The sequence below is a fragment of the Pan troglodytes genome, chromosome 3, assembly GCF_028858775.2.
Source record: "Pan troglodytes isolate AG18354 chromosome 3, NHGRI_mPanTro3-v2.0_pri, whole genome shotgun sequence".
In the NCBI taxonomy this organism is placed as follows: domain Eukaryota; kingdom Metazoa; phylum Chordata; class Mammalia; order Primates; family Hominidae; genus Pan; species Pan troglodytes.
In genome coordinates, this window is record NC_072401.2 from 101,836,019 (window position 1) to 101,861,142 (window position 25,124).

Sequence of the window (25,124 nt, forward strand, 5' to 3'; positions counted from 1 at the left end):
ACTAGTATGTATTAAAAATAATTAGGATGTATGACATTACTTATTTGTGAGTGACACTTCATTTAAAATGTATCACATTTTCCCATGTCATTAAATACTAACTATAGTATTCCATAGCATAAATGCACCATAATTCATTTAACAATTTCTTTAACAATAACTTTGTCTACATTGTAAACAATGCTATGTGAACATTTCTGTAGACAAATATTTGCATACAATTAGAGTTATTTTCTCTAGTTAAATTTCCAAAAGGAGAATTTCAGGGTCAAATTTTTTTTTACAAGTTTTCATACATAGGCTAAACTATCTTCCACAATGGAAGTATATGTGAGTGTCTATCTTTATCTTTGCCAACACTAAATGTTATTATATCAAGTTTTTAATAATCTCTAATTTGATATGTGAAAAAAGATTGTTCTTTTACCCTTTGTTACTTTGCTTACCTGAAAATTTTGAAATAATTCATATATTTATTTACCATTTACATTATTGCTTTATACCTTATTTATTCCTACACATCATTCATTTTTTTTTTCTGTTGGGGTGTATTAAATTTTATATGAAGAGAATTCTTTATATAAAATTAGGATAACATTGTGTCATGCATTTTACAAGTATCTTTCCAGCTAATCTTTATCATGTTTTGTTACTGAATTTTTCATTTTTAAATTGTCAGTTTCTCAAGTGTTTTCATTAAAGTTTCTATATTTGCTTGTACAATTAGAAAACCTTCCTCACAAAATGTTCAATATTCATTTTTATTTTACATATTTGATGATTTGCTTTGTTTTTCATTTTATGCAATTAATGCTTTAATAAATCTGCAACTAATTATGGTTTATCATGTGAGGAGAGGATTTGATCGGTTTTTTTCTATTGTTAAGCAATTGTTCCTGCATGTTTATTGAATAATACACTTCTTCCTACTGATTTTAATATTTTTAAATTCAGCTGAAGCTTTTATGTTCTGTAGTTTTCTCCTGAGATTAATTTCTGCTCCACTGATTTCTCTATTCTTCCACGTTTATCACAATATTTTAATAATGCATTCTCGTATCTGGTATTGCAAGTCCTTCCTCAGTAGTTTTTTCCAGAATGTTCTTTGTCATTCTTGACTCTTTATTCTTACATATACTTCAGAATTACTTTATTAAGTTGAAAAAGATTCACTTAAGAGGATATGTTTCACTGTGGAAAAATGCCTAGGATACATTAAGCAAAGAAAGCAAATTATATAACAGTATGTATACTATCCCTCTTACAATGAAACGGAAGTCAGAAAAAACACAGAAGTGTGTGTGTATGCTCATGTGTAGGTGAGAATGTTTCTTATAGATACATACAAAAGTTCTAGAAGAATGGCCAGGAAAGTTATTAACAATGGTTACCTGTAGTGAGTGGGAATGGACATTGTGGGGAAGAGGAACTTCTGCTTTTTCACTATAAAGAGTCTTTTCATGCAATTTGAATTTTCTACCATGAACAGTCATTAACCTTAAAAATTTTAAATGCCTTTGAAAAAAACCATCCAAAAAATATTAAAAAGCTATTTACACACAAAAGGACAAAAACTGCATAATTTCACTCATATGAGGTACTTGGGTAGTCAGATTCATAGAGACATAAAGTAGAATGGTGGTTGCCAGGGTATGGGGGAACAGGAGAAAGGGAGTTGCTGTTAAGCATGTAGAGAGTTTCTGTTTTGCAAGATGAAAAATATTTTAAAGATGGATGCTGTCTCAGTGATGGTTGTATGACAATATGAATGTACCTAATGCCACTGAACTGTATACTTAAAATGGCTAAAATGATAAGTTTTATTTTATGTATATTTTACAATAGTTTTTAAAAGCTATTTATGATGATTCACCTCTGGGGAGTTGCATTGAGGAGTCAGGGTGTAGGCCGAGGACAATACTTTTCACTTAACACCTTCTGCATGGCCTGAATTTTTCATGCAAAGCTAGTGTTGTTTTCATAATGCAAAAAAAATTCGGAGTCTTTCTAAGCCTATTCTGATTTGAAGGGCTGTCTGATTAAGAAAAATTTAATGTCATAGCTAATTTTAAAAGGTATTGGAAATTCTAAGTGGAATTATATTACATTTATGAACGACAGGACATCTTTATTGTTATAAAGACAATATTTTGTCCTTTAGTCATATAGAAATACTTTTCAAAAAACATTTGAAACTTTTTTTATTTCAATAGCTTTAGGGGTATAAATGGGTTTTGGTTATATGGATGAACTGTATATTGGTAAAGTCTAGGATTTTAGTGAACTCATCACCCAAGTAGTGTACATTGTATCCAGTAGATAGATTTTCATCTGTTACCCTCTTCCCATCCTCCCACTTCTGAGTCTCCAGTGTCCATTATACCAGTCTGTATGCCTTTGCTTGCCCATAGCTTAGGTGCCACTTATAACTGAGAACATGTGGTGTTTGGTGTTTGATTCCTAAGGAACTCACATGTTTGACTATCAGAAATAGAATGTTCAATCGAGAAAACTCTCACCTTCATTAATTCTCTCTCGGTTCTTCTCTACCCCATTATCATTCAATTTTTAAATTTTCCTTCTGCTGATCCTTTAAGTGTTGGTGTTTTCACTGTTTTATTGTCACCATGTGAACTCTTCCTGCAACTCTTCAATCACCATGTACGAGGGGTCTTCAAAAAGTTCACGAAAAATGCATACTGTGAAAAAACTATGCATGAATTTCAATTTCTCTTGCACCAAAAAAAAATTATACTAACTTGTTATAACATGTCTGAACAGGATTTAGTTTGAGGCATTAAGAGGGTTAAGACATCAGTTTGAAAAGTGTCCCTATCAAGGCAATATGAATTCTGCTAAGATTGAAGCATGAACAAACATCAAATTTAGGTGAAGCTTGGGTGAAAGAATGGTGAAAATCACTGACGCTTTATAAAAAGCCTTCGAGGATAGTACCCCAAATAAATCAGCAGTTTACAAATGGATAACTAATGTTAAAAAGTGATGAGACAACGTTAAAGATGAAACCCACAGGGACAGACCATCCACATCAATTCATGAGGAAAAAAGTTCATCTTGTTCATGCCCTAATTAAAGAGGACTGACAATTATCAGCAGAAAGAATAGACAACAGCCCAGCTTACACAATTCTGACTGAAAAAATTAAAGGTGAGCAAACTTCCACTTGACGGGTGCCAAAACCATTGGGCCCAGATCAGCTACAGACAAAAGCAGAGCTTTCAATGGAGATTTTAAACAAGTGGGATCAAGATCCTGAAGCATTTCTTCGAAGAATTATAACAGGAGATGAAACATGGCTCACCAGTACAATCCCAAAGACAAATCACAATCAAAACAATAGTTACCAAGAGGTGGAAATGGTTCAGCCAAAGCAAAAGTGAACTGGTCAAAAGCAAAGGTCATGGCAACAGTTTTTTAGGATGCTAAAGGCATTTCACTTGTTGAGTTTCTGGAGAGCTAAAGAACAACAATATTTGCTTATTATGAGAGTGTTTTGAGAAAGTTAACCAAGCTTTTGCTGAAAAACATCTAAAGAAGCTTCACCAGAGAGCCCTTCTCCACCACAACAATGCTCCTGCTCCTTCAAAAAGGGCAATTTTGCGAGTTTCAATGGAAATTCATTAGACATCCACCTTACAGTTCTGATTTGGCTCCTTCTGACTTCTTTTTGTTTCCTAATCTTAAAAAAAAATTAAATGTCACTCAGTTTTCCTTCATTATTAACGTGAAAAAGACTGCATTGACATGGGTAAAATCCCTGGACCCTCAGTTCTTTAGGGATGGACTAAATGGCAGTATCTTCACTTACAAAACTGTCTTGAATTTGATGGAGCTTATGTTGAGAAATAAAGTTTATATCTTTCTTTTTATTTTTTAGTTCAATTTTTCCACAAACTTTTTGACATTTTCTCATATATGCTGATGACTTCTAAGTCTATATTTCCAGTTGGGATATTTCTCCTGAGATCCAGGCATCTAATTCTTCCCACATGTCCACTTAACCCAAAATATGTGTATAACAAATATGTATTGCAAACTCTACTTCTTCAAAATCAAATTCACTCTCAGTTCTCTTATGTTTTTAAAATTGATCCAACCAGTCATTTAAGTGGGTCATCTGGGAAGCATCTAAGGGATATCTCCTTTGCTCATCTTTTATATCTTAAACACCATAGAATTCTGTCAGTGTTTTCATTATTCTTCCCTTATGGTAATTGTCTTAGTCCAGGTACTAATAAAATTTAAATGAAACTATTTTAATAACACCACACACACACAGACACACACACACACACACACACACACACACAGACACATTCACAACACTAGACCAGGGCCTCTTAATAGCATCAATTTTTATCTAATATTTGCTTTTATGGAACTTATTTCTAGGTGCTGAATATTTATTGAATAGATATTTAATGGGACTAAAATGTTATTGAATTATGAATGTCCTTATTTTTTAAAACAAGATAGAGGCTTTGGCATTTAGTTTCTCTTTTCTTTTCTTTTCTCCTTTCCTTTCCTTTCCTTTCCTTTCCTTTCCTTTCCTTTCCTTTCCTTTCCTTTTGTTTTCCTTTCCCATCTTGTACCTTCTTTGGAGGTTTCTTGCAGGTTCTTTGGGATTTTGTAACAGAGAACTAGAATAAGAAGAAAAAAAGAGAGACATGGGATAGGGATCATCATGGCAGACGGGAGGCAGGACTAGATTGCAACTCTGACTGGGACAGACAGAGCATGGTTCGGAGGATGGCATTGTAAACTTTAGCTTCAGATTGACTGCAAGAACAAACCAGCAATCCTGAGAGGACCCACAGACCCTATGAAGGAAGTGAACTGCTCCTACAGGACCCAGGAGACACCACAAATACTGTGAGTGCCTCAACTGCGGTAGAGGAAAAGGGAGAGCCTCCTCTCCTGAACACACACCCTCACTGCAGAAACTGAAAGTCTGTTTGTGTGGAGGAGCTTCCAACCTTACCTGGAACTGAGTCAGTTTAGAGAGTCAAGTGAAATACAGGGATAGAGAAAGCAGCAGAATGGCTCTGGGAGCTCACTAGGTCCCCAGGCAGGCCATTCCTGCCTGGCACCACAGGGATCCATCAGGAGGGCAGCCAGAGGAGTGAGGGGGAAAACTGCATAGGGAGAAGGAAATCTCCAGCTGATCTTTGTAACAATTTGAACAGGGCGAGAAGCCTCCTGGCCAGAACTCTGGGGAGGGCACAAATCCTATGTGTAGACTCCACAGGCAGAGGAAGAACCAAGCCCCTTTCTTTTGCAGCTGGGAGGCAAGTAGTCTGGGGCAAATTTTCAAGCCTAGCTCACCCACCACCTGGAAACAGAACTCAGGCCTATTGGGGCAGGGGAATGGTGAGAGTGAGACCAGCCCTTCGGTTTGCATGGAAGCTGGGCGAGGCTGGCTTTCCCCAACTTCCCTGACAACCTGCATGACTCAGCAGAGGCAGCAAAATTCCTCCCAGGTACATAACTCCATGGACTTGGGTATCTCACTCCCATCCCTCACAGCAGCCGCAGCAAGACCTGCCCAAGAACAATCTGAGCTCAGACACGCCTAGCCCTGCCCCCACCTGATAGTCCTTCCCTACCCACCCTGGTAGTGAAAGACAAAGGGCATATAATCTTGGGAGTTCTAGGGACTTGCCCACCACTAGTTCCTCTTCCTACTATCACAGCTGTGCTCTCTGGAAAGTGCCACTTCCCAGGAGTAGGCCAACAAGCATAAAAATAGAGCATTAAACCACCAAAGCTAAGAACTCTCATGGAGTCCATTGCAACCCTTAACCACCTCCACCTGAACAGGTGCTAGTATCCATGGCTGAGAGACCCATAGATGGTTCACATCACAGGACTCTGTGCAGACAACCCTCAGTACCGGTCCAGAGCCAGGTAGACTTGCTGGGTGGCTAGACCCAGTAAAGAGACAACAATCACTGCAGTTCAGCTCACAGGAAGCCACATCCATAGGAAGAGAGGGGAGTACTACATCAAGGAAACACCCTGTGGGACAAAAGAATCTGAACAACAGCCTTCAGCCCAAGACCTTCCCTCTGACACAGCCTGCCCAAATGAGAAGGAACCAGAAAACCAACTCTGGTAATACAACAAAACAAGCTTCTTTAACACCGCCACAAAATCCCACTAGTTCCTCAGCAATGAATCCAAACCAAGAAGAAATCCCTGATTTACCTGAAAAGAATTCAGGAGGTTAGTCATTAAGCTAATCAGGGAGGCACCAGAGTAAGGCAAAGCCCAGTGCAAGGAAATCCAAAAAACAATACATGAAGTGAAGGGAGAAATATTCAGGAAATAGATAGCTTAAAGAAAAAAAATCTAAAATTCAGAAAAAATTGGACAAACTTTTAAAAATACAAAATACTCTGGAAAGTCTCAGCAATAGAATTGAACAAGTAGAAGAAGGAAATTCAGAGCTCAAAGACAACATCTTCAGGTTAACCCTATCCAACAAAGACAAGAAAAAAGAATAATAAAAAAATGAGCAAAGACTCCAAGAAGTCTGGGATTATGTTAAACGACCAAACCTAAGAATAATTGGTGTTCCTGAAGAAGAAGAGAATTCTAAAAGCTTGGAAAACATATTTGGGGGAATAATCAAGGAAAACTTTCCCAGCCTTGCTAGAGACCTAGACATCCAAATTGAAGAAGCACAAAGAACACCTGGGAAATTCATCACAAAAAGATCATCGCCTAGGCACATTGTCATCAGGTTATCCAAAGTTAAGACAAAGCATATAAACAGAATCAAAGACAAAAACCACATGATTATCTCAATAGATGCAGAAAAGGCCTTTGACAAAATTCAACAACGCTTCATGCTAAAAACTCTCAATAAATTAGGTACTGATGGGACGTATCTCAAAATAATAAGAGCTATTATGACAAACCCACAGCCAATATCATACTGAATGGGCAAAAACTGGAAGCATTCCCTCTGAAAACTGACACAAGACAGGGATGCCCTCTCTCACCACTACTATTCAACATAGTGTTGGGAGTTCTGGCCAGGGCAATTAGGCAGGAGAAGGAAATAAAGGGTATTCAATTAGGAAAAGAGGAAGTCAAATTGTCCCTGTTTGCAGATGACATGATTGTATATCTAGAAAACCCCATCATCTCAGCCCCAAATCTCCTTAAGCTGATAAGCAACTTCAGCAAAGTCTCAGGATACAAAATCACTGTGCAAAAATCACAAGCATTCTTATACACCAATAACAGACAAACAGAGAGCCAAATCATGAGTGAACTCCCATTCACAATTGCTTCAAAGAGAATAAAATACCTAGGAATCCAGCTTACAAGGGACGTGAAGGACCTCTTCAAGGAGAACTACAAACCACTGCTCAATGAAATAAAAGAGGATACAAACAAATGGAAGAATATTCCATGCTCATGGGCAGGAAGAATCAATATCGTGAAAATGGCCATACTGCCCAAGGTAATTTATAGATTCAATGCCATCCCCATCAAGCTACCAATGACTTTCTTCACAGAATTGGAAAAAACTACTTTAAAGTTCATATGGAACCAAAAAAGAGCCCGCATCGCCAAGTCAGTCCTAAGCCAAAAGAACAAAGCCGGAAGCATCATGCTACCTGACTTCAAACTATACTACAAGGCTACAGTAACCAAAACAGCATGGTACTGGTACCAAAACAGAGATATAGATCAATGCAACAGAGCAGAGCCCTCAGAAATAATGCCGCATATCTACAACCATCTGATCTTTGAGAAACCTGAGAAAAACAAGCAATGGGGAAAGGATTCCCTATTTAATAAATGGTGCTAGGAAAACTGGCTAGCCATATGTAGAAAGCTGAAACTGGATCCCTTCCTTACGCCTTATACAAAAATCAATTCAAGATGGATTAAAGACTTAAATGTTAGACCTAAAACTATAAAAACCCTAGAAGAAAACCTAGGCAATACCATTCAGGACATAGGCATGGGCAAGGACTTCATGTCTAAAACACCAAAAGCAATGGCAACAGAAGCCAAAATTGACAAATGGGATCTAATTAAACTAAAGAGCTTCTGCACAGCAAAAGAAACTACCATCAGAGTGAACAAGCAACCTACAAAATGGGAGAAAATTTTTGCAACCTACTCATCTGACAAAGGGCTAATATCCAGAATCCATGATGAACTCCAACAAATTTACAAGGAAAAAACAACACCATCAAAAAGTGGGCAAAGGATATGAACAGACACTTCTCAAAAGAAGACATCTATGCAGCCAAAAAACACATGAAAAAATGCTCATCATCACCGGCCATTAGAGAAATGCAAATCAAAACCACAATGAGATACCATCTCACACCAGTTAGAATGGCGATCATGAAAAAGTCAGGAAACAACAGGTGCTGGAGAAGATGTGGAGAAATAGGAACACTTTTACACTGTTGGTGGGACTGTAAACTAGTTCAACCATTGTGGAAGTCAGTGTGGCGATTCCTCAGGGATCTAGAATTAGAAATACTGTTTGACCCAGCCATCCCATTACTGGTTATATACCCAAAGGATTATAAATCCTGCTGCTATAAAGACACATGCACACGTATGCTTATTGCGGCACTATTCACAATGGCAAAAACTTGGAACCAACCCAAATGTCCAACAATGATAGACTGGATTAAGAAAATGTGGCACATATACACCATGGAATACTATGCAGCCATAAAAATGATGAGTTCATGTCCTTTGTAGGGACATGGATGAAACTGGAAACCATCATTCTCAGCAAACTATCGCAAGGACAAAAAACCAAACACTGCATGTTCTCACTCATAGGTGGGAACTGAACTATGAGAACACATGGACACAGGAAGGGGAACATCACACTCTGGGGACCATTGTGGGGTGGGGGGAGGGGGGAAGGATAACATTAGGAGATATACCTAATGCTAAATGATGAGTTAATGAGTGCAGCACACCAACATGGCACATGTATACATATGTAACAAACCTGCACATTGTGCACATGTACCCTAAAACTTAAAGTATAATAATAATAAAATTTAAAAAATCATAATCAAAAAAATAAAAAAAGCAGTAGATGTTGGAATGGATGCGGTGATCAGGGAACACTTCTACACTGCTGGTGGGAAGGTAAACTAGAAGAGCCACTATGGAAAACAGTGTGGAGATTCCTTAAAGAACTAAAAGTAGAACTACCATTTTATCCAGCAATCCCTACTGGATACCTACACAGAGGAAAAGAAGTCATTATATGAAAAAGAAACTTGCACATGCATGTTTATAGCAGCACAATTCAGAATTGCAAAATCACAAAACCAACCCAAATGCCCATAAATCAAATAGTGGATAAAGAAACTGTTTTATACATATATATCTATATATATCTATATATAGATATATATGTGTGTGTGTATATATATATATTCAGAACTGCAAAATCATGGAACTAACCCAAATGCCCATCAATCAACTAGTGGATAAAGAAACTTATATATAAAATATATATCTAATATATGTATATTATATATATTATATATCTAATATATATATGATGGAATACTACTCAGCCATTAAAAGTAATGAATCAACAGCATTTGCAACAATCTGGATGAGATTGGAGACTATTATTCTAAGTGAAGTAACTCAGGAATGGAAAACCAAGCATCGTATGTTCTCACTGATATGTGGGAACTAAGCTATGAGGACACAAAGGCATAAGAATGATACAATGGACTTCGGGGACTTGGGAGGAAGAATAGGAGTGGGGTGAAGGATAAAAGACTAAAAATATGGTGCAGTGTATACTGCTCGGGTGATGGGTGCACCAAAATCTCACAAATCACCGCTAAGGAATTTACCCATGTAACCTAATATCACCTGTACCCCAATAACTCATGGAAAAATTAAAAAAAATAATAAAATAGAAAGAAAAAGTAGGCAAACATCTCTTTTTACTATTAATTTGCTTTTTAAAAAAAAAAAGAGAGAAAGAGACGTGAAGCCTTGAGATAGGTCCCGACAAAGAATTTCTCAGGGACTATTTGGAGGAGACTTGAGAAAGGTGGGTGCGGTATATGAATAAAATGAATGAGACAGGAAGGGGAGATTTCAGAACATGTTGCTGTGGTCTGAAAACTCCTTATACGTTGACAAATTCATTTAAAAGAAGAGAAATTGCAAGATATAATTTGTAATGACTTTTTGGTTGCCTAACTGTGCACCCAAATTGGGCAACTGTCATGAATTTACTTCTGTTAATTATGATGTGCACCCTGACAAGAGTCACAGATTTAATGCAAATACAGATGATTGAATACAGAATACATAAATGAAATGGGGACACAAACGATTGAGTACAGAATATGTAATTGAGTGAACAAATAAGTAAATGAATGAGTAAGAGCCTGACCAACATCATTATACAGATGAAAGGTATTTTATATCTTCATAGAGTTTAGTGCAGGTTGTCTATGGGTAGGGGAGTATAATCAAAGATTTCTTTAGCATTTGATTTGGGAGAGGCGGTTTTGATTAAAAAGTTTTTAAGATCAGCTGATATTTATTTAAAAATAGTAAAGGTATGTCAATAGAACTATATCCTGATGAACCTACTGGAGTAAATTTATGTAATTGCTTGTCAAAGCACTAAAAAAAGTTTGATGAAATTACTTAATGTTTTCCAATTAAATTGTATTTCCAAATATAATGATTTCCACTTTAATGTAGTTGGTATGGAGCTTTGTGAGTGTGTGCTTCTTTTATTATGGATAATGTTCAACTCCTTTTTATTTGCCTCCTAGTTATAATAGTAAAACTCATATTAACTTAGTGAAGAATGATTGTTTTTTCATTTGCTGTAGCAGATTTATCCAGTCACCAAGTAACTATTTAAATATATATTGCAAGATTGAGGATTTCAAGACATGGTCTTGATTTTCACTTATTATCAATAGATTTGTCACTGTCACAAATTTATTTCTGTTCACTGTGATGTGAGCAATTTTATCAGTGAAGAGCCTCAAGGAAGCATTAATAGTGTAAGAGCAAGAGAATGATGATGCCATTTGGCTCACAGGCAGTTCCTCTTCATGAATTTTCAACATGATGAGCAGTTGGTATAAACTGAAAATAACCTTACTTTATCTTTAACTATATTCTTGATAATTATTCAATAGCTTGATCAGTATTGATAATAAGCAGAAATACCTGCTAGGTCTATATGCAACATATTAGATTTATTTATTTATTTCAACAATTATTTTATTTTCAGGGAATACATGTACAGGTTTGTTACCTGAATATATTGTGTGATGCTGAGGTTTGAGGTATGAATGATTTAAAAGCCTACTTTTTTTTTTTTTTGAGAAGAAAGCTAGAGAGTGGAAATATCTAGTAGGGCAACTGATTTATCATTTAAGGTCGTTCTTCTTTATAATGATGATGTAGGTAACACTTTTTTAAAGGAAATAATTGGATATTTTGTCAAATATTTGAGTCTATCACTAAGGACTGGTTCTGAACTATATGATATTTTAAAGTACTGCTCCATTTCCCTCCCTCAGTCCTTATCCTTGTGGGGTACTGGAGTTACTAAATCCCAGGATTGGAGTCCCTACAGTACCTAGACTTGTGCTGTTCAATGTGGTAGCCGTTAAACATGGTGTTTATAAAATATTTGAAATGTGGCTAGTCTGAATTGATTGCAAGTGTAAAATGCATGCCTGATTTCAAAAACAGTTTGACAAAAAAAAACTTTTTCATTGTCTTAAAAATATTTGTATATTTATATACAACTTGAAATAATAGCATTTTGATATATTTGGTTAAAACAAATTTCATATTCATAGTTTTTGATGTAGCTACTAGTGAATTTTAAATTATACATGTGGCTCACATTTATTTCTATTGAATATCATTGCTTTAGACTATAAAGAAGTTGTCATAGGATTGTGGAGTCTAGTGATATAATTTGTCTAGATGCCAGTGGACACTTGAGACTTAACAACTTTATAGCTCAGAACAATCTAATAGCAAATTTCTCCATATAGGTACCTATTAAATTCCCTTTATTCTCTCAAGAAGCTAAGTTGATAACAGATGATAAGCTAAGAGCTATAGGTTGATAAGCTATGTTGATAAAGAGAATTTGCTTTTAAGTCTTTGGTGACTGAATGATTTCGGGTTGATATGATGAGTAGTTTTGGGAATCCATCAACCAAGATTACATTCCAAGTGAGGATAGAAGGCTATCTGACCATTAAAGTTTAAAGAAAGCCAAAATTTCAGCCTCTCTTACAGAAATGGCTTTGAATCAGAAGTCAGAGGCCTGGGTGAGATCACTTGGTTGGCTACGTACAAACTGTGTGCATGTTTTCCACTGAAAAATTATGTTTCTGGGAGCTAACAATGTGTTACCATAACTGTAAAAAAGGGGAAATTAATAATTGCAACACAACCTATGCACAGGGTTACTGTGACAAATAGAATCATAATTCTATGATTGCAACTCATAATTACTCATAATTGTCAGAGTATTCAATAAATTATTTTGTAAAGCCTTATGTATATAAGGTGCTATGATTTTATTACCTTTCAATCAATATACAGACAGTGAAATAGGATGTATATTCTTTTTTATTTTTTCAAAGAGAAAATATATACGCAGTATTTTTTATAATAGAGTATATAATGCCACTTGCCAAGCCTAAACTAAACTGAGATTTACTTTTACCCTCTCCTCCTGAATGCTAGCCAGAGATAAGAACTTTTAACCATTTCTGTTTTCAGTTCTTCCAGGATTCATCATTATAATTTTAAATAATAAGCATGTACTTTTTCGTATAACAGCTTTACACAGTGGCTAATAACTCCCTGCTGTGAACAAAAAATAGTTTAGCTCACTAACATTACTTCACACTTTCCCTCCTCTTGCCTCCCAAGTTATAGACTTATATTAGTATTTAATGCTCATATTGCTTATCTTTTAAATTTTAAATAATATAATTAAATCTTTCTCTTTTTCATTAACTCAGGCAGTATTTTATGGTTGCTGTTTCTGTAAAATAAAGACATTTATGTCTCTACTGTGTCTTGCAACTCTCTTTGTCTTCATCTCATAACTCCTTTGGACCATGCCATTATTTTATATCCCCAGTGTTTATAATATTTTAGGCTCAACTTCAAATTCTGTCTACAGGCTTATTCAAAAATTGAGAATCTATACATCTTCCATTATTACGATTAGATTTTAAAGTATTCATTGAAGAACCTCATAGTAAGATTCAGTTTCGCATAGTCTTTGGACAATTCTGTTGAGGCTTTCTTCATGTGGACTTGACAAGCCATGCCTAGGTATGATACAGAAAGTCTCGTGTTACTCTACACCAACACATAATTTGTGATTAAGATGATAATGATAGTACAAGATGCACTTTTGTTATCATAGCTTTCACTTTCATGAGAATTTTTGCCTACATGTAACTTGGCAATGTCTTTTAGTAAAGAGTGGAAATCTGCCTCCCAATACCCATAATAGAAAAGCACAGATTGTAATTGGTTTTTGTTGCTGTCAGTCATATTGGAGTAATATAAGTAGGCAGGTCACCATGATGGTTAGATGTAGTGACTGACCCTGTATGAATTAATTTTTTAAATACATCCCTCTTAAAAAGGGGCAGAGTGGGTTGAGTTAGAAAATAACCCAGGCCTTTAATATAAAGGAGAGAGACTAAGCTGACTGAAGTTTGAGAATCCAGTGTAGATAATAGTGGATTATTAAATAATATTAAGTTCGGTAGCAAATACAGGGATTTTTTCTAGAAATCTTTAGAATAATGTTTGTATCTTAAGGTGTGGACCTTTTACTGACTTAGCAAAACACATTTTTAATTAATTGGGCTCAGCTAGAAGAAGAGAGTCTTCCTTGGTCTTTGTTTAAAGAGTATCTCCCAAAATAGACCTAGAGAAGGAAATATAATCGTCTGTCATTAAATTGTCCACTTAAGGATGCTATTTTAAGTGTCAATATTGCATTCACTCTTTGTGAAATATTGACTGTATTTTTCCTCTCTTCATTCATTAAAAGAACAAAATAAAAAAGATCTGTTGCATCTTTATTCTGTTTCTTGTTTTCATAAGATACTACCAAGCTGAAATACATTTATAGTTTCTTCAACGCCTATAGGAAAATAGCACAAACTTTTCCAGGATGTGATTTCTTTTTATGCTTCAACCTTATGTACCTAATTACATGTCTATGTTAGCTCTCTGCCACATTTAATTTTTTTTGTTTTGATGTTATTATTTTGTATGTTTGGTCTATAAATTGTGTTAAATGATTTGCACACATTATTTTACTCAAGCTTCTCAAAACTTTAATATTGACATTTTAGAATTAAGATAATAACTGATGGAACCTAGACATGAGCTCATGTCTAATGACTGAGCTCATGATTTATTCCACCGTTATGCAGTGTACTGTATGTAGCTTGAAGTATGAACAATGCCATATAACTTTAAGTTTTCCATTTAATCGCATAATTTCACTTGCTCATATTAGTTGTAAGTCAAAAAACACTCTCCTCCTTAGGCTATATTACCTATCTTCTATACTACAGAACAAGATTTGGAAGTAGTTATCATTTAGGAAGTCTTTTTGTAACTTCTGTGCATAAAATAATACCTTGAACTAGTAGGAGGTAATAAAACTTTATTGATGATGATGATGATGTGATGATGAAGATAACTATTAGCATTTGATATTAATAGATGATTTCAATTTCCATTTCCTTCCCACACACATTTCTTAAAACTTCAACCTTTCAAAGCTTCCCACACTTCTCTATCCAGATAGTTAGACTTCAATTCCATATTTCAAACTCTGAACCTCCACAGAGTGGGAAGCTTAGCTATCAGAACTTTAGAGTTACGGTTCTTTTTTTGAAGTATAGATTTATGTCAATCCTAAGCAGTGTGTCATATCACAATAACAGGATGGAGCTAAGACTTAGCACATATTTCTAAGACACCAAATTGAAGTTCAATACATTTCTGAACCACAATTCTTAGATAATAGAGGTATTAATTAAAACCTGCCTCTTGTAGCATGAATGCCACAAACAGTGGCACTGAACTCAGCAGATAAGTGGGCTTTACTGCAAAGCCAGAGAAAACCTCAATAGTGCCTCCTCCTACCCTGTCAGATCATCTAAGCTGTTTGACACAATTAAATGACATTGCAGTGGGAACACCAATACAGTGGCTAATAGTTTGTTTTAAATGCTTTCATTTGCTTTTGTTTTAGTTTCAAGCAAAATACTGTAAATTTTGCATGGTGCTTACATTAATAATTTAAATGCACAGAGCATCAGCAGCAGCAGTTTTTTTGCTAATATATTGCCAGCACACCAAAGAAGCTGTATCCTTTATCATAACACACACACAAATATTATTCTAAAGATTTCTGGAAAAATCCCTTTATTTGCTACCGAACTTAACTACACACACACACACACACACGCACACACACCGATTTGGTTTATATTTCTGAACAAGAGCATGTGCAGATATCTACAAACACCTGATATTGGAAAAGACCAATCAAGACCTGACACTAAAGTTAAATGCATAAGTAAGGTTTTGTACTTAAAAACATTGCAAACATTATCTTGCATTAAGTGTGCTTAAGTTGAGATGTTTCAGGTTGACATTTGGCTAACAAAGTGAACATATTCTAGAAATCAAATCTGTAGTTAAAAAATTATTTTCTCGAATTACTCATCCTTATTGTCTTCCTCTTCATTATCAAAACATATCTCTAAACACCAGTGATATTCAAAATACCTAATCATAGGTGTGGCATGGACGATTGACTTATCAAAACATATGCTTTCACTGTTGTCAGGTGTGAACCTTTTAGGGGCTGGATTCTGGAGAAATCTGAGGGTCTCAGGGTGGGGATGAGGAGGGCATCTGGGGAAGGAGTGGGCCCAGGATAGCAGTTATTTGTGAATAACTGCTGATACATTTCTGTAGTATTTTTCACTAAAGCATTTCTATATTTTAAGTCTCAGACAAATGTCAACCTTGCTAAAAGCTCATTTATATTAATAGGTGGTACTAGAATTATGGTGCTTAGAAATTTAGATGGCTCTAATCTAGTGATAGAATAGAAGGGTTTAGAAATTTTCGCAGCTATTGGAAAGAAGTCTCAGGCTTGACAATTAATCTGGAACATAAATGTGAATATTTGTAGCCCTTCTAGTCACTAGAATAAATGAGAGAAAATGTTAATATTTTTATGTCCCCAGTACTTCATAATCTCATTTAATTGTCTCAATAACCCTGTAGGAAAGTATAATCTTTTGTGGGGTGCTGCCATTAACAAAGTATCACAGACTGGATGGCTTAAACAATAGACATTTAGGGCAGGTGCTGTGGCTCACGCCTGTAATCCCAGCACTTTAGGAGGCCAAGCTGGGCGGATCATCTGAGGTCAGGAGTTCGAGACCAGCCTGGCCAACATGGGGAAACCCTGTCTCTACTAAAAATACAAAAAATAGCCAGGCGTGGTGGTGCATGCCTGTAATTCCAGCTACTAGGGAGACTGAGGCAAGAGAATTGCTTGAACTGGGAGGCAAAGGTTGCAGTGAGCCAAGATTGCACCACTGCACTCCAGCCTGGGTGACAGAGCAAGACTCCATCTCAGGAAAAAAAAAAAAAATAGACATTTATTTCCTCAAAATCCAAAATCAAGGCATCAGCAGGGTTGGTTTCATTCTGTGGTCTTTTTCCTTGGCTTGTAGGTGGCCACTGTGGATGTCTTCAAGTGGCCTTCTCTGTATGTGTTTGTGTGTGTGAGTGTGTATGTGTGTCTGTGTTCGAACCTCCTCGTCTTACACAGACATCAGTCATGTTGGATTAAGACTCCCTCTAATGACCTCATTTAGCCTTAGTTATCTCTTTAAAGATCTTATCTCTGCAGTCACATTCTGAGGTAATGGGAGGACACAATTTGGTCCATAACAGAAAGTTAGTAATATCCTTCCCCCCTTGTGAGTTTCTAAAAATATTTTTTAAAGTCAATTCTATTAAAGTATATCTTACATACAAAAACATACCTAGTTTATGTGTATAGCTTGAGTTTCAGCAAATATATACACCCGTGTAACCAACACCAAAATCAAACTATGGAATATTTGATCATACCAAATAGTTCCCTTGTGCTTCTTTCCTGGCAATTCTCCATCCCTGAGCTCTGGGCAGCCAGTGGTCTCATTTCTTTTCTAGCATTTCATATCATGAAGCCATGAAGTGTGTACTCCACTGTGACTAGCCACTTTTGTGCAGCACAATGCATAATGTTTTTGAGATGTAGCCATTTAACTCAGGGTATATCAATAGTTTCATTTTATTGGTGAGTGGTATTCAATTGTATGACTATATCACAATTTGTTTACTGTTTACAGCTTTAGACTGGTATGAATAGAGCTACTATGAACATTTCATTATAGGTCTTTGTATGGACAGGACAAATGTATTTATTTTTCTTGGGTAAATATATAAAAGTGGCAATGCTGTATCATATGAGACCTATATGTTTAACTTCTAAAGAAACTGCCAAATTGTTTTCCACATGGTTGTGCAAGTTTCCATTCCCACTAGCAACGCAGGAAGAGTTCTAGTTTCTCTATATTCCCACCAACACTTGGCATCAGTGGCCTTTATAATTTTAGTCATGCCTGTGGATATGTTGTGGTAGCTCACTGCGGTTTTACATTTTCACTTTCCTGATGACTAAGTGATATTGAGTGTCTTTTCATCTGTATGTTGGCAAGTCATACATCTTCTTTTGTAAATTATCTGTTCAAACATTTCCCCCATTTTTTAGTGAACTGACTTCTTATTTTTAAATTTTTGCACTCCTTACATATTCTAGATACAAGCCATTTGTCATATATATATATATATATAATGTAAATCATCTACTCTTTGACTTGTATTTTTCAGTTTATTAATTCCCATTTAAAAAGCAGGAATTTTTAGTCCTGATAAAATTCAATTTATCATTTTTTTTTTAGTTTTAATTTTTTTGTATCTTATCTAGGAAATCTTTACTGATTCTAAGGAAGGCAAACGTCATAAATTTGAATTTAATATTTAAGTTTATGACACATCTTGAGTTATATTTGTGTGTGGTGTGAGCTAAGTGTTGAACTTTTTTTGTTTTTGTTTTTTGTACTTGGGTATCCTATTGTACTGAGCCATTTATTAAAAAGACTTCATTTCCCTCATTGAATTACTATGGCACACTTGTAAAAAAAAAATCAATTGACCGTAAATGTGTGTGTATATGGGAGAAAAGCACTTATTTCTGGAATCTCCATTTTGTTCCATCAATTAAATTCTATTCCCAAGTCAGCACCACATTGTCTTGATTACTGTAGCTTTATATTAAGTCTCTAAATCCAGTAGCATGTTCTCCAACTTTTTGCTTTAAAAAAAAATGGTTTTAGCTATTCTAAGTACTTTGCATTTCCATATAAACTTTAGAACCATCTTATCCATTTTTATAAAAAGGATAGCTGAATTTGGATTGGAATTGTGATGGATCTATATATCAATTTAAATGCGAGTGACATCTTAATAATATTGAGTCTTTTAGTCCATGAGCCAGTGTTCTTTAATTTCTCTCAGGAGTTAGACAGTTTTAAGGGTATAAGAAGTGCATAGATTTTGAAAAATTTATCCCTAAGAATTTTATATTTGTCGACATTATTCTAATTATTACTTTTTAAAATTTTCAATTTTCATTTTTTTGTTACTAGCAAAAGATAATCAGTTGATTTTTTGTATCGATCTTGTATCCTGCAACTGTAACACATTCAGTTATTAATTCTAGTAGCTTTTTTGTAAACATCAGGATTTATGTATGATCTTATCATCTTCCTTTCCAATCTATATGTTTTTTTTCTTGCATTATTGCATGTGCTATAACTACCCTGCCACCACGCCAGAACAATGTTGAATATAATAGGTAAAAGTGAATATGCTTATTTTGTTTCTAATTTTAGAATTTAGCATTTAGATTTAGATTTTAGCACTTAGATTTTTACCATTTATGTAAGAATTAGCTGTGGCTTTTTCATAAATGTCCTTTATCAGATTGAGGAAGTTCTCTTTTAATCTTAGTGTAATGAGAGGTTTTATCATAAATAAATATTAATTTTGTCAAATGCTTTCTCTACATCTATTGAGATAAGCATATAGTTTTTCTCCTTTATTCTGTTCATATGTTGAATCACAATCCCAATAATAGATTTTCAAATATTAGACAACTTGGATTCCTGGATTAAATCTCACTTATTACTTTTTAATTTGATAGATTTGATTTGCTAATATTTAGCAAATAGTTTTGTTGTTTTTGTACATGAGGGCTATTAGTCTGTAGGTTTTCTTTTGTAATATCTTTGACTGGTTGTATTATCCAGTAATAGCAACATCCTGGAATTTGTTGTAAAGTACTCATACTTTTTATCACTCTGACTTAGTCTATTGTCATTAATACATTTTTCTCAGGGTTTATGGTTCACAATTTACTCCTCTGGGGCATGTATATAATTTTGGATTAAATGGTGGATATTTAGACTTTTATGTTGTTGAGTTGTTGTTATGCTCCATTTTGTTGTCTTTATAAAAGATTATCAGACTTCGTTCTGGAAGCCTGTTAAATATTTTGTGGATTAGTTTAATTCTTGCAAGGCTACTTTTAAGCTGTGTTAGGGCTTACCTACAGTTGTGTATACTCTAGGGGTGTTTTAGAACAACTACTAAGATACGACCATTCCCAGGACATTAAGAAAGGTGACCGGTGAGGATTTTTGAATATGGTTGACCAGACCTTGAATGTTTCTCTGCTCCATATAAGATGTAGACATTTTCAGCATACAACTACTTAGTTGCTCTTTCCCGGCTGTTCTTTTCCTGGCCTCGTGGAGTTTTACTCTAAGTGTGTTCACGCCTTCCTATCCCATTATTATCAGATACAGGGTCACCTTTGTAGTTTGTGGTTTTTTTTTTTTTTTGCTTTTTTTTTTGAGGTCTTTCTCTGTGTAGCTCCCTCCTCCCTGGTTCCATTCTCCACCAATTCCAGTCATTTTTGTCTCCTGGTTCCAATCGCTGTCATCTCAGGTTCTAATTAGGGATCTTCTGCTATACAGCCAGTCTGGAATGTGTCAGTCAGAGCATTCATAGGGCTCATTTGTTTTGTTTCTCTTTGCTCATGAATCCCAGTTCAGCTCTTCTTCTTGTCTACTGTGTGAAATAGCCGTTCATTTTTCAAACTGTTTACAGTGAGATAGGACTGGTCCCTGTTTTTAATTATGACCTGGAGCATAATGCTTTCATCCCTTTTTATAGATAAGTAAACTGAGGCTTAGAGAGACTAAGTAGTTTGGAGATGGAGAACAGGGATTTGGACATAGGTTGGAACTCAAATTTTTCCTATTTACTAGTTGTACAACCTTGGGCAAGTTATTTAACTATCTGCCTTGATTTTCATATCTTTATAAGGGAGATGTTTCTGCTGCTGCTAATCATATATAAGGAATAGTTTCTTACTATTACTGTGATGGTTAACTGAGATGGTGACTGTGAAGTTTTCTACACAGTTCCTGGCACATAGTGCATGTTGGATAGGGTGTTAACTAACTAATTATATTGCCCATGATCACTTTGCTAGAATTTCTCTTTTTTTAAAGGAAAGTATGAGTTTAAATAGTCTTATCTTCCTACTTATTTCTAAATGTCAGAATTCTTGTTCAGACTTGAAAACACTTTTAAACAGTTCTTGGAAGCTTTAAAATTATTCTTGGTGACCTTGGTAGAAGCTCTGACTTCAAATTCAGGAATGTAATATGGATGGCAAAATGAATATTTTCCCTTATTTGTCAAAATTTTTTTTCTTTAAAAAGTATTTAGAACAGAAAACAAGTACATTCAAGCCCAAAAGACAAATTCCCTAGAAATTGGGGCAGAGTACACCCATTTATTGGAACATGAGAAGTCCTGTGTGTGCAGAGAAATTTTAAAGAAAAGATCAGGGGATAATCCATCCATTAAGAATTCTCCATTAAGAATACTCATTATAGGTTTAATTAATCACAATGATGGATATCTTTAACATTAGGCAATAATTGACAGTTTCATAGTGGTGAGACTATCGTCACCCAAAATACAACTTTTAAAGGTCATATTCACTTTTCCTTTCAACATCATAAAATCTTGAATGACCACAAGTAGAGCTCAACAGAGAATAATCAGGCAAAAAATCAGGAATGTTCATCATCGAAGGTTTGACTATGTCCTCGGTTGATACTCATAAATTTAAATATGGTAGGTAGAAAAGAAATAACACACAGATTTGTCAATCATATGTAACAGAATAGTTCAGTTCAGCAAGGGGAATTCAGAATTCTTTCTCTGCTGGCTGAGCCTGTATGTCAGCCAACAACATCCACTTAGTCTCAGGTGACAACAGTGCCAGTTAATTAGCTTTTGTTTATGTTTTGACTATTGATAGACTTAAATTATATTCATATTATTATGCAAAACACATAGAAAGTCTTGCCTTTGATCTAAATACAGGCACTTCTTTGTTGCAATGATGTTTGAACTGTGTATCAGAATAAAAAACTTACAGTAAGCCAGGCATAAAAAGTAGATCATCTAAATCAGATAATTAAAACATATTTGATTAATGATAATTTTGGCTTGAAAACAAAATATCCTATCTCAACAGAAGTTTAAGTTGGTTTACAAAAATGCAGACCTTACCTTTGAGATTGATATAAAATGCCGTGGACATCTCTGTAAACTTCTCAATCCTCCTTTGACCTTTTTGAAAGATTTAATCTTGTAGTTGTTAGATTAATGCATATTCTTTGTGTGCACTTCTTGAACTAGAATAAATTTTATTCTTTTCTGACCATTAAAATTGTTCCCACTTCCTAATTCTTGTAAACTCTTTTCTAACAATGCTCATGAAATGTAGAGAAAATGGTTTCTCTAGGATCCAAAATAACATATTACTTATAATTTAAATTGCAGAAGAGTTCATTTCTTTGGAATATGCTGTATGTAACATGGTTTTTGCTGAAGAGCTCGGTAAATTATCTAGGTGTGCTGGGACTTTCTTTCTTTCTTTTTCTTCCTTTTTTTTTTTTTTTTTTTTTTTTTTTGAGACAGAGTCTTGCTGTGTCACCCAGGCTGGAGTGCAATAGTGCCATCTCAGCTCACTGCAACCTCTGTCTTCTGGGTTCAAGCGATTCACGTTCCTCAGGCTCCAGAGTAGCTGGGACTACAGGCGTGCGCCACCACACCAGGCTAATTTTTGTATTTTTAGTAGATATGGGGTTTCAACATGTTGGCCAGGCTAGTCTCAAACTCAGATTTTTTTTTTTCTGAAGACAAATGCTCTCTGATTGGCATGCTCCAGTCACTGTCTCACCATTTAAAGACTTCTAGATTAAAATTAAGCATGGGCTCAACAGTTCTAAAGTGAAAACATACATAGTGGAGATCCCTGCCTTCTTCTCTCCTCTCTTCCTTTCCTTTCTTTCTTTTTTTTTTCTACTTCCCATCCTTCTCAAAGAGACACCAGTCAGAAATATGGATATGCTTATGCTTGCTTGGTGTCCTTGATTATAAATAGTCCAAACATCAGGAAACTAAAATCAAGGTGATTATATAACTCCTAAAGATGGAAGTTGTCAAAATACATCACCACAAAACAAATTTTAAAAGGCTATTTTAAATACAAGATTCCATCTTCACTAAACTGCCCCTTAGATCACTAAGATAATTTAGCATCAAAATCAGCTTAGATAATCATACGTTACAAAGCTGCCGCCAGCAGCTTATTAGTTCTAAAGCTTTCCAAAAAACCTCAACCAACTTGACACTTTGATCTCACATGTCAAAAAAGTGGTCAAGGTTGATCAGTTAGCTTTTAACAGAAGAATTTGCTCCTGATGGAGTGGCAGCTATAATCATATGGTATTTTTAGAACAGTGATACAATGAAAAATAATATCATAATTATGTATTTATAAAGTGTTGATTTTCTACAAACTAGAGGTTAGCAATGATTGCTAGAACAAATAATTACATTTCTAAAAGAAATAAAAAATGCATGGAGATAATATCAATCAAATGAGTTAATGAAAAATCATGATCCTATTATCTTAATGAATGCAGTATAGTGTTATAAATGCCCTTGCACTTACATCTTCATCACATAGTATGAATGACAAATAGAAAGACCAAAGAACTGATAAATTACTCTCCCCCTAACAGTCTGATATGTGAATCCTATGTCCCTTTCTGACTTATTACAGATGCCTTTCATTAGTGAGTTCATGTATTCTAATAATCCATCCAAAAATATTCATAATTATAGGGAGACAATAACATTGCCATTTTCACAGTCATGTTATAGTATTTTTAGAGTATTGAGTACAGTAGTTATTTATTAAAAGTAACACGAAAGCAGGAATAAAATACTTATATGTACAAAGTAGCATGGTATGATTTCTACCTAATATTTAATAATACACGTGCAATTTTCCCTGCATTAACATAGTGGTAAACAATAAATACTAACAGTAGGTAATATAAGAACACCGAGAAAAGTAGGAAAGTCTTCATGGATAAAAATTCTTGGCCTGGAAAACTTTAAACATTAAGGAAAGGCATGTCTATCAGTGAGCCCACCTCCTGGGCTGTCAGATTCACTGCTCACAAATTCTCCTCCTAAAATTCCTTTTCCTAGGAACGCTCCTGTAAATGGAGTAATGGAATTTTTAAATGTGAGAGAACAGGAGAGCCCCGGGGTTCTTTTTGATTCCATCAAATTATTGCATGTCAGCTGGACATCACTTTACTGGGACAGACGTCTGGTACAGTCCAGCAGCAGGTATGGAAGTCGGGATTGATTCTGCAGGACTTTCTCCTTTTCCACGCTTGGTGCATAGAAGCTGAAGATTAAGCCTGTGAGCAACAACAACAACAACAACAACAACAACAAAGTTCAGATTCCAAGAAAGCGAAGAAGAAATAGAGATGCTGGGGGAGTCCATTTCTTAGTAAGAAATGGTTGTCACTAGCTCCATTTTTTCCACCTAGTAGAATCACTTGACTGTCTCTCAAGCTCTTCAAACTTGACATATCTGAAAAGAAAAGCTCGTTTTCTTTCCCAAACCTGTTCCCCTCACTTCACAATCTCAATCTTTGGTATTTCCTCCATGATGCATTCAGGCACCCAGGCTGGGAGTGTGGGTATTGTCTATAGTCCTATTCTTCCTCACTCCCCATTGGCCACATCCAATCAATCACCACATCATGAAATTTTTAACCTCCAGACATTTTTCTCTATTCTATTCTGCCTCTTCATCTTCCTCCATACTGCGGCTCCCTAGCTTAAGCCTTTATCTTTTTCCAGTGGAATATTGCAATAGCCTCTGACTTCTCTGCTTCTGATCTTGCTCTTCTTGAATGAGTCTTCCAAATTAAACACACACTGGTGTATATCAAGCACAAATCTCATATTCCTCTTCTGATTAAAGTCCTTAACTGTACCCTATCACTAATGGGATACAGTTCAAGATCTGTTGCTTGGGGTGACAATGTGAGTAATTAAAAAATTTATGGGCAACTTTAAAGCTTTGCTGCTTTCTACTCATCAGGGAGAAGAATGAATAGGCATCAGAAGAAAGAATGAATGAATACCATTTGCCACTTCTTCATAGGAAAGGTAGCCAAGCCTTTGGTTTAGTATTTTGCATTTTTCTCTGCAGTGTAGGAACAACTTTCGGTATTGGTCTATAAAAGAGCAAGAGATGGAGACTTCTATGTCCCAAGTAGGAAAAGGGCAGTGGCCCAAACTGGCAGAGATTAGGTGGTGGTGTGTTGCTGATGGCAGTTTTGGTGGTTTGCTAGATTCTGGGGAGAGCATGATATGGTGTGTGTGGTGGGGTGTGGGGAGTGGTACGAGTGGCGGACACCTGTAACCAGCTCTTTCCTGGTTTGGTTGGT

General features: G+C 35.5%; 1 protein-coding gene and 1 long non-coding RNA gene across 3 annotated transcripts in view; one reads left to right on the forward strand and one right to left on the reverse strand.

The window, feature by feature from the left end:
- LOC134809901 (uncharacterized) overlaps window positions 1-25,124 on the forward strand; it is a 357,341-nt gene that overhangs the window by 183,139 nt on the left and 149,078 nt on the right. The window lies entirely within an intron of this gene.
- EMCN (endomucin) overlaps window positions 21,049-25,124 on the reverse strand; it is a 122,604-nt gene continuing 118,528 nt past the window's right edge. For both annotated transcript variants that reach the window (XM_016951918.4, XM_016951919.4), the window contains one exon: window positions 21,049-24,080. The gene's annotated coding sequence lies outside the window, so the exon portion shown is untranslated. The remainder of the gene's footprint in view (window positions 24,081-25,124) is intronic.